Source organism: Felis catus, chromosome C2 (genome assembly GCF_018350175.1).
Source record: "Felis catus isolate Fca126 chromosome C2, F.catus_Fca126_mat1.0, whole genome shotgun sequence".
Taxonomy (NCBI): Eukaryota; Metazoa; Chordata; class Mammalia; order Carnivora; family Felidae; genus Felis; species Felis catus.
In genome coordinates this window covers 142,912,704-142,923,294 of record NC_058376.1, presented here as the reverse complement: position 1 = coordinate 142,923,294, position 10,591 = coordinate 142,912,704, and the positions used below count along the sequence as shown (strand labels likewise).

The window sequence follows — 10,591 nt, the reverse complement described above, 5'->3', positions numbered from 1 at the left end:
GCAATAGTATCGCGAAGAAAAAAGCTCTATGCAAATATTTTACACAAGAAATAAACAAGAAATTGGAAAAGGGCAGAAGCGGGGGTGAGAGGAAGCCAGGCAGTACGGTGGGCAGACAAGTTGGGAGGAAGAGAGTGGCCAACGGGACCTTGAAGGCTACCTGAGGACTAAGGTCTAATGTCCAATTTTATTTTTATTTTATTTTTTTTAATGCTTATTTATTTTTGAGAGAGAGAGAGAGACAGAGAGAGAGACAGAGTGGGAGAGGGGCAGAGAGAGTGGGAGACACAGAATTCAAAGCAGGCTCCAGGCTTCAAGCTATCAGCAGAGACAGATGTGGGGCTCAAACCCACGAACCGTGAGATCATGACCTGAGCTGAAGTCAGACACTTAACCTACTGAGCCACTGAAGCGCTCCTAATGTCCACTTTTAATTCTCTCTCTCTCTCTCTGCTTCTGTCTCTCTCTATTTCGCTGCAGTGTAAACATTCATCATTGCCCCTTAGAACGTGTGAAACATACTAACCATCACATGATAGGTTTGAAGTGAAATTAAGGAAAGGGGACTGAGTCCCTGTCCAGGTCAACCTGGAGCAAAAAGAAGTGAGTAGTCTAGTCACAAGAGGACAAGTGAGAATAAGGATAAAGCAGGAACAGGAATTTATCTCCAAGATAAGACTCTTGACTTCCCACAAGATATGTGATTTGTACTGAGCCAGTGTTCCTTAACTCTTGAAGGGTAGCCTCAGGGAGACAGCTCAGTGATACAAAGAAAAAGTAGACTCGACTCAAACCTACAGAGAACTCCCACTGAAGTGCGGAAAACCCCTGCTGGGTTGTAGGTCTACGCAGATACTCCACTAACTCACACCCCCTCTTTATTTGCATGGCAACATATAATTTGGGGATGTTCGGCTCAGTCTCTGAGATTGGAAAGCAAGATGCTGCGAAGAACAGAACACAGACTCTGGGTCAGGAAACATACGGATTGGAAGGCTGCCTCAACTATTTGCGGACTATACACTTGGAGGTAATTCTATGTTTTTTAAATAGCACTTATCATAATTTGTAATTTTTAAACATTTTATTTCCTTATGGAGTGTCTATTTGCTCAGTAGAAAACAGACTGCAAGGCCCATGATGGAGGAGGTGTGTCTGTCATTATTGCACCTCTAATGCCAGGCACATAATGGATACTCACTACATTTATCTTGAATGAATACATAAACATTTAACTTGTTGTTTATGAACCTGAAAAGAATGTGAAAGGAAATAACACCACCCACACTGCAGGTTGTGAGGATAAGACAGACCACACGGTGAGACCTAGTACAGAAGCTGACTTTGCAGTAAAGAGCAACCTTCTTTGCCTTCCAAGTCATAGGATGATTCTTGTTCTGGACCAGCTGATGCCATTCTTCCTCAGGACTATGCTCTGTGACCTTCGATACCCCACAACGGTGTGTCCTTGGTTACATGAAGATGTTGAAGGAAAAGGACCTAGGAAGCTATTATAACCCAATCTACTCAATATACCTGGGAGTGCTGAAAAATATATCCTTCACGTGACATCAACTACAGTGACGCAAGTTCGTTACTGGCCTTGCACTGCCGTGCATCTACCGGAGCCGGGAAAAATGGTTAGCTTGGCCTCTGATTCCGCAGAGCTCTTCTCTGCATTTTTGCCATGAGGTTTCTGCCTGGAAGGTAATAATTTTATAAGACAGTTAGCATAGGAGAGAGCACTTGCCAAACCGAAAGCAGAAAATTGCATTCAAAGCGTATAAGAAAAGAACGTGCTCGGGGCGCCTGGGTGGCGCAGTCGGTTAGGCGTCCGACTTCAGCCAGGTCACGATCTCGTGGTCCGTGAGTTCGAGCCCCGCGTCGGGCTCTGGGCTGATGGCTCAGAGCCTGGAGCCTGCTTCTGATTCTGTGTCTCCCTCTCTCTCTGCCCCTCCCCCGTTCATGCTCTGTCTCTCTCTGTCTCAAAAATAAATAAAACGTTAAAAAAAAAATTTAAAAAAAAAAAAAAAGAAAAGAACGTGCTCTTGTAAAGACCAAGAATGGTGCTACCTGGAAGGGAAATTAATCAGGAAAAGGAACAGACATCACAAGTACAGAAGGGACTCAGAGCAGGGTCTCCCTGTTTGCACATGGCGCCCAGCTTTTAAACTTAAATAGCAGAGCTGAAGGCCCTGATTTAAAATTTCCAGATAGGTAGGTGTCACCTCAGAGAGCTCATTGGTAGGAGAAACGGACTTGATTTGATAACCAGAGTCCAAGATGAAAGAACAGGGACCCAAGAAACGTGGTTCCCGCACGGTGTGAAGGAAGCGTGTTCACCCAGTGCTACATGTGAGACAGTCCAACGTTTCCAGAAATTCTGTCCACCAACAAGCCACTTAGACTGTGGGATTGCCTACCCTGAGCTTTGTAGGCTATTCCTCTATTTATTAAAGAAATATTTTAGGCCACCGGGGTGGCTCAGTGGGTTAAGGGTCCGACTTCGGCTCAGGTCAAGATCTTGGAATCTGTGAGTTTGAACCCCGCATGGGGCTCTGTGCTGACAGTTCAGAGCCTGGAAACTGCCTCAGGTTCTGTCTTCCTCTCTTTCTGCCCCTCCCCTGCCCACTTTCTCTCTCTCAATCTCTCTCTCAAAAATAAACATAAAAAAAATATTTTAGATGGGCATTTCCAGTTACAGAAATTACGTTCAGGGAAAGAAGGCCTAAGGTCCACGGACTCTGTCAATTTGGATCCCGGGTTTGGCTCTGTCGTTACCAAAACCTGTGACTTGAACAAATCAGAAGCTCCTCTCCGAACACTAGTTTTTATAAAATAAGACATTACTGAAGTAACATTGGTCACACAGCTCAAAGGGCCTTGAGATTTTCATTTCAGCCTCTTCCAATAATAGGGTTTTACCTGTTTCTTTTGAGTTCCCAGGTTCTGCTATGTTTTAGAGAGTATCCACAGGGAATAATTCAAGGTGGATTGTGGGTCATGATTGAACGTGACTCCTGATGACCAGGATGTGCGATGCATCCTGACAAAGTCCTTGCTAGGCACCCATGGGAGGCACAGTTGGTAAAGGCAGCCCAACCTGGGTGATGAATGTTCATGTCCAAGTGAAGCAGTTGGAGATACCAGGTAGGAACCAGGTAGGATCCAGGTAGGTCCTAAACACATAAGTCATGCAGGGAACGTGGTGAGTTCCACTCACCCAGCCCCTCCCAAGTGGCTAGCCTCTCCTGATGTGGAAACATTCTCAGGATCTTTCCTTTCTTTTCCAATAAAGCTTGAAAACATATTTAACCTAGGCCTAGAACCATTATAACTGAATGACCTTGTGTTCTGTCCTCAGGGAAAAAGACAGGCTTAATTTTCAAATCACCTTTGGAGGTGTGGGAGTGACCCAAGCCTTCTATTCTGCGAAGAAAAGGAAGAACCCAGAACAGGTAAGTTTCCATATTAAAACTCTCCGAACTAGCAACCATCTAGATGCTAGATTGAATAATCTCTAAATTCTCTTCCAGCTCTAACATACTCTGAATTTGAAGCCAAGACCTGCAGAATGCTGGGTTTCCTTCTGGCACCACTAATTACATGGAGGAAATCTTAGCCATTTTAGGATCTGGGTCTGTTAAAACTTTTAGACTCCAAGGCACAGAAGGGAATGAATGGTGGCACCCAGCCTACATCACTCTGATCATGGCTTAGTGAATTTATGACACCAAATTCCCACTGCACCGTTATTTAGAAAGATGGGCATGGTCTTGGAAAGCCAGTCTCTCAATATATTACTTATGCATTTAATGGTTATCTAAATTAAGCAGCATGCTGACCCCTTAGCAGTAAGAGTCCCAGGAACTGTTTGAAGGAGGTTATACTGACCAGTGGGTTAGGGGGAAATGACGGAGAGTTCACAATCACGGGCTTCACATTTTGAGACTCATAAGCAAACATCTGGAACTTGCCTCCCGTATAGACTGACATTTTCCTTCACAGGTCTCATCTGTTAAATCAAGTTGCATGACGCTGCTTGAACCACAACAAGCATTGCCGTTGTGCGTTCGTTTAGCCAACAGTGTTCAGAAGCTTGTGGGAGCCATCCTGCGCCACGAAGAGGCTGGAGTCCAGGGCTAGGATATCTGACCTAGTGCTCTGTGGGTGACTCAATGAAGAGGAGAGCTTAGCTTTTCATTCATTCACTGAGTTATAACTGCATTCACTCGTGACTCTATCTGGTCATCTGTTATTGGACCTTAACTGTGCATCAGGCACCAGGGTGGGCAACAAAGGATTCTTAGACATTTCTGTTTGGAGATAAAGGTCAGGAAACAGGAAAGAGACGCAGTTTTCAAATGGGTGTCAGGTGATGCTGAGCCATCAGGATGTATGCATTGGCAGCTGAGTATTTGAGGGGAAGTGGCTGCTGTGAGGAATAATCTGAGCTCTTCCTGCCACTATGGGACATGAAAGAGCCTTAATGCTGCTCCCGGGAAGAATCAGAGACCCCCCAGGGAACAAGGAGGACTCCCCACTTTCTCTTTATATTCTAGGCTCACATCAAGCAGCATTTAGGACTCCACATGGGGCACACGTCTCCCCAGGCTCCCTTTTGCTACTAGACTCTCACTGCATATTCTTAAGGGAATTAGATGCGGCTCCAATGTAACGCAAAGCTGATTAATAATCTGCACACACACTCCCACCAAGGGAGGCACTCAGATGAAACTATCCAAATGTGTCTGCCTAAAATCAAAGCAATTAACCTAGAAAGTTACACATCCAGAGTTTCCATCTCTGATCTATTTTCATCCACAGAAGGGATCTATAAAGTTTATATTTTTATACAGAACATTGTCCACTCTTATCTCTCTTCCCCGAAGGTCAGACAGTCTTCTGCTGGCCCAGTGGGAGAGGTTTTGACAGCTATATTCATGGCTTTCCTGAATGGGTATTTTGTGAAGAGTCTTAGAAAAACTTAAAAAAAAAAAAAAAAAAGCAAATCACCAGCAAACCCAAACATCATGGTCAGTAAAAGCCCGTGTGCCTCATCTAAAAGTTGGGAATAATAGAACCTCATGGGCCATTGTAACGAGTAGATGAGATAATGTGCAGATGGCACTGAAAGGCTTGGCACATGGGCAGTGCTCAGTAGCTGTTTCTGCCTTTGAGGGAAATGTCAGTTCCCTCTGGGCTCTGGGAAAGGCCAGTGACAGCTAAGTCTGTTGCATCACCTGTTAGGGATGTCTGAGCTCAGCCTGAGAGATGAGAATCCTTATAGACATTTACCTAAAGAGTGAAGAAGGAGTGAAGAGGGAAGAAGGTGAAGAAAAGAGCTTTTGTTAGATAATGCTGAGCTTGCTGAGACAGATGGTTGAACATCTCTTTGAACTCACCCTTCCTCTAGGAGGGCAGATAACATTGGTCGTCTATTCGCCCTTTTTGGCTAGCAGCGGGATGTTGCAGCTTCTGGTGGTTTCCACAATGGTGAAGTTTAGGAGCCACTATTCAGAGAAGGGGCCAAGCTGAGCAAAATTTTAGGCCCTCTTCCTGAGGGTCTCTCTCCTGTTGGAAGGGGCCCCGATGTTTGTTCATTTCCTCTTGCTCTGGGACTTTCTGCTGTACCTGGTTTCCAGACTTCTGTCCTCCCAGCATTGATAGCGCCTGGAGGTCAGCCTGCACTTCTTGACTAGAGCCATGGAAAAGAACATGGCTGAAATGCAAGGTCTAAATTCACTTCTTCCAACGTAATACAATCTAATGCGGTGGTTAAGAATGTTTTCTCTGGATTATATCTGAAATCTCTGGATTCAAGTCCCAGGCCTGCCATTCATTTAACCTTTTTAAGCCTTAGTTTCCCTGCCTCATCATGAAAATAGTAGTCCCTCACTAGCATGGTTAACAGACAATAATGCATAGAAAGCAATGAACCCAACGTTGACTCATGCTGAGAACTCAATACGTGGTAACTATTAAATGCGTGGCCTGGCTCTTCCTTTCATCCTTCTCCTGTATACAAAACCTTGGGGATTAAACAACTCTGTGGATTTCATGAGGAAAGATGTTTGCAGAGTCACCTAAAGGGGTGATCCCTGGAATAAAGCCTACATACTTGTCGTCCTCCAGCTAGAGATCTCTATTACCAGTTCAGACAGGGCTCAGGAAACCGTGCAACCACCCAAAGCTAAAGAATAAGGGATTCACTATTTTAGGACCTAGAGCCGTACTCTGCTCCTGCCCCTTGGGTCTCTCCACTTGATTGCACTTCAGCTGAATTTCATCTGCCAACATCTACATCTCTTCCCCTGAGGGGTTTCTCAGAAACTGGAGAAGATCCATTTGCAAGGCAGGCTGGAAGTGCTGAGAGCAAGTGCCCCCAGGGAAGCTGATTCATTCCCCTCAGGTGAGACAACCCTGAAGTGTGGATTACACAGTTTTCCCAAGATTCCCCAGGGGATGAAACTCCAGTTTATCCACAGTGGTAGAGGGATCGATCACGTGTCCAGTATTTGCAGCCTTTCTTCCGGGTTACGCATCTCCACTGCCTGACTGGTGTTTCCTGTACCTCCCAAATCAGCTACTAATGCTGCATTCCTTGTTTCAGGGTCTCTTTTTTGGTGAACCCAACTGAAGACAGTGGGATTAAGCTCAGGGAAGAAAGATCACTGTAGCGTGTGGTGCTTCTTGAGGGCTGACAGTCTCCCATCTGCTGCTGTATCCTTAGCACCAAGGTAAAATACTCGGCTCATGGTAATCATTCAATACACGCTTCATTAAAAGAATAAGAGACAGAGGCAACCCCACAGTTCTTGAGGAAGCGAAAGAGAAAATCATTTACGCATTATTTAAAGAATAGCTAGCATTCATTTGTACAGCAATTAACCATTTACACTTTTAGAGAGCAGGTTCCTAGGTATGACTTGCAGGTGTTTCACAGATGAACAGACTGAGTCACAGGCTTTCTGCCTTCTTGTCCAAGGCCTGCCGTGGCTGACGCTAAAATCGCACCATGGTCCTTCACACAGTGTCAAGTTGCTACCGTCCCTGTTAGTGCCAGCAGCATGATGTCTCTGCCACCATGGAAGAAGGAAAACACATTCAGCTGTTATGTTTCAGCCAGAGACACCACACTGAGCATGATCCACGTGGCTTCTTTTCTCTTCCCTTGAATTCCTCTGATGGAGGGGTTCTTAACCTGGGGTCCATGGATGGACTTGGAGGGCCTAGTACTTACGTTCCTGTGTGCCTTTTTGGAAGGGGATCTTCGCTTCCATCATACTCTCACAGAGGTCTGGGACCCAGATGAAAAGCCATTGTTCCAGCTGCTGCTGCTAGTAGGGCCTTGATCTTTAATTACACTTCTGGTGACAAAGTGCTTTCACTGTTCCACTTCCCCTCCCTTGCAACAGCCTAAGGTTTCTTAATGAATTCAACACTTACCAGCAGGATCCTTTTTTGGTTAGAGAAAAGAGTTGGGGCAAATCACTCAGGGCCCTGAATATGCATATTAGTACTCTTTTCCCTTTGCTTGGATGTCACTCAAACCTCCTTTCTAACTCAGGACTTTGCAGTAGAAGGCAGCAACTAACTTTCCCCTCTGATTCTCCTTTAATGATCTCCATCTTTTCAACTATATGGTGAGAACAGAATGACCAGGCTCATTTCCCAAGCCTTTCCTTTGCTCTAGCCTTTCACACATCGTAAATCTCATTGGACATGCTGTCCCTTAGATCTCTAAGGAAATCCTCCCAGTATCTCAAAGCATAACTCAAATGCCCTTTCGTCAGCCAAGCCTTTCCATCCTAATATTGAATGATATTTATAGTGATAGCTAACATTTATTGAGGGCTTGCTATGTGCCAGGCATGATGTTAATAAGTTTTTGGTAAATATCCAAACCAAAACCTTTCCAGGTTTAGAAAGATTAAAGGATGTTAGATTCTGTAACAAATACAACAAAACAAACGAAAAATTAATCTCTATAGCTTAACAGATTTGAAGCTTATCTCTTACATATGTAAAGTCTAAATAAGTGTTCCTGATAAGCAGGTAGACAGCATTGAGGGTGTTGGTCTTTCCATCCTATGGCTGTACTACCTTTAACAAGTAGCTTCCGAACTTGCTGGCTTGGGGATAAAGGATAAATGGTCACATGTGGGACGTGTTTATGGGCCAATCCTAGAAAATGGCATGTATTACTTTTACTTAGATCTGTATCCTAGTGTCCAACGGGAGTCATATGGCTGGGAGATCTGAACTAGCTTATGCGCAGAAGGAAGGGGAAATAAATTTGGTGAGAATTTAGAATTGTTTGCCTCAAGGCATCCCGCTGGGAATTAGGAGAGCCGTGGCGATGTTGAATTTTACATTATGAAAATTATGAGTGTTATGTTCCTGGACAGCAGTCGCCATTCTGAAGTCCCTCCACTCTTTTGCATTCTGGGAAATGGCTTACTGCAGAGAAACACCTGTTCTCACGTGACTTAGAGAAGACCGACAGATGCCCCTTGGTTCAACTATGATGAAGCCAGACACAGACTCTCTAAATTCCCACTCTTCACCTCACAAATGACTAGCTGGGCGGTTTGTCCTGTGATTACTCAGAACAAAATCCTTGTTAACCACACACTTTGGTTAACTTTCTCTCCTTCCATGAGGTGTCTGACCCACCCTCACGCGGAACCAGCCCAAAACTTCTTAACAGCCCCACCCAAGAGCAGGCTGACCTCAGGGATCAGTCTCGGCTCTACAGCCGGGTCACTGCCACATCCACCTACTCACCCCATTCACCCCACTTCCCATACCCCACCGCTTTCAAGCCACATTACTTCTCCTTAAAGAAAGCCTCTTTCTGCATAATTCAGACACTTGCAGATCCCATGGTTGGAGCACTCTACCTATTGTATTGCTATTGTCCATTCCTTTCTCTTGCAATTATCCTTTAGAATAAAGTCTCTCCTTATGTAAATTTTTATTTAATAGCAGAGATTTGAACCCAGGGATTCTGGCTGGAATACACCCTCAGATTGCCTCCCGTGCCAGAGATGGGTACTCCCCTACGATGTACTACATGCCCCCCTACACTTTGCACTGTGTAGAGCCATCACACATTCAGGCACTCAATTTCCAGCTCCCTGCTTTTATTATTACTATCATTTAAATTTTTTTTTCTATATTTATTTATGTTTGAGAGAGACAGAGTGAGCGGGGGAGGGGCAGAGAGAAAGGGAGACACGGAATCTGAAGCAGACTCCAGGCTCTGAGCTGTCAGCACACAGCCCGGTGCAGGGCTCAAACCCACGAACCATGAGATCATGACCCGAGCTGAGGTCAGACGCTCAACCAACTGAGCCACCCAGGCACCTCTCCAGCTCCCTGCTTTTGGAAGTCGAAGCGTGGGACTCCTTTGAGTCAATGAAGTGTGAGTAGACAGGATGTGTCATTTCAGGCAGAGATGGTTGAGCATCTCCTGTGCCTCCCCCTAGTTCTTGTACACTCCTCAGGAGACCTTGGAAGATGCCAGCATCAAAAATGCAAAGCACTTGATGCCCGAGTCATTGCATAGAGGAGAGGCCTCTCCCAAAAGCCACCAACCAGGAACATCTGCAATGGGCTTTTGAGATTTGGGGGTATGTAACAGACTATTCTGACTCATACACTCTGCAATAGTAATAACACATTGAGAGCAGCAAACTATCCTGTGATGGGGGACTAGAGATCACTTATTCTTCATACAAATGCCTATGTATTATGTACCTCCCTTTAGTCCTTATCACACGATGCTTTGCCTTGGTATTGGGTCTATTTTCTCTCGTTGAGATCGTTGAGGTCTCAAACCCACAGGAGTTAGCAGCTTCTCGCATATACCAGGGACCGTATGCTGAGAGAGTGAAAAAATGAACTGTCCGATTCTATTTGCAGAACAACTTTTTCCAATAAGGACAGGTATTTATTTTTATTGTGGAAGTAATGAAATGCAAAATGTGGAAAGTAAAATTTAGAAAGTCAGTTTTAATCTCATCACGTTTCTCTGGTATCTTCGTATATTTTCTTTTTTCGTATTGTCATATTTGCCACCTTTGCATACACGCATTTTGGTATCCTTCTCGATGTAATTTGATAGCAAGGTCATTTTTGCATGCTGATACTTTGCTTCCATAGCATTGTTCTTCATCTCTGTTCATGCAAATGAATATCATATGATTTATTTATCTGTCCTCATATGTACTATGCAAATACGGCCTCAATAATAATCCTTATGCATAGAGATTTTCTGTGTACTTATATATATCATTTCCTTAGAATAAGTTTTCAAATGTAATATGACTAGGTCAAAGGTGTGACCATTTTATTATTATTGATACATATTACCAAATTGCTTTCTAGAATATCTCTACCTGTTTACAGAGGATTACTGTACCCTTGCCTGTGTAATTAAAAATGAAACACTTGGGGTGCCTGGGTGGCTCAGTCGGTTGAGATTCTGACTCTTGATTTTGGTTCAGGTCATGATCCCAGGGCCATGGGATCAAGCCTTGAATCGGGCTTCATACTGAGTGTGCAGCCTGCTTAAGATTCTGTC

At 44.4% G+C, this 10,591-nt stretch overlaps 1 long non-coding RNA gene across 1 annotated transcript; it reads left to right on the top strand.

Moving 5' to 3' along the window:
- The first annotated feature begins 481 nt into the window (after positions 1-481).
- LOC123379821 lies at positions 482-9,119 on the top strand. The gene is made up of 3 exons (XR_006584689.1): positions 482-1,030; positions 3,365-3,458; positions 6,614-9,119. It is a non-coding gene; the product is annotated as an uncharacterized LOC123379821 (long non-coding RNA).
- The last annotated feature ends 1,472 nt before the right edge of the window (positions 9,120-10,591 follow it).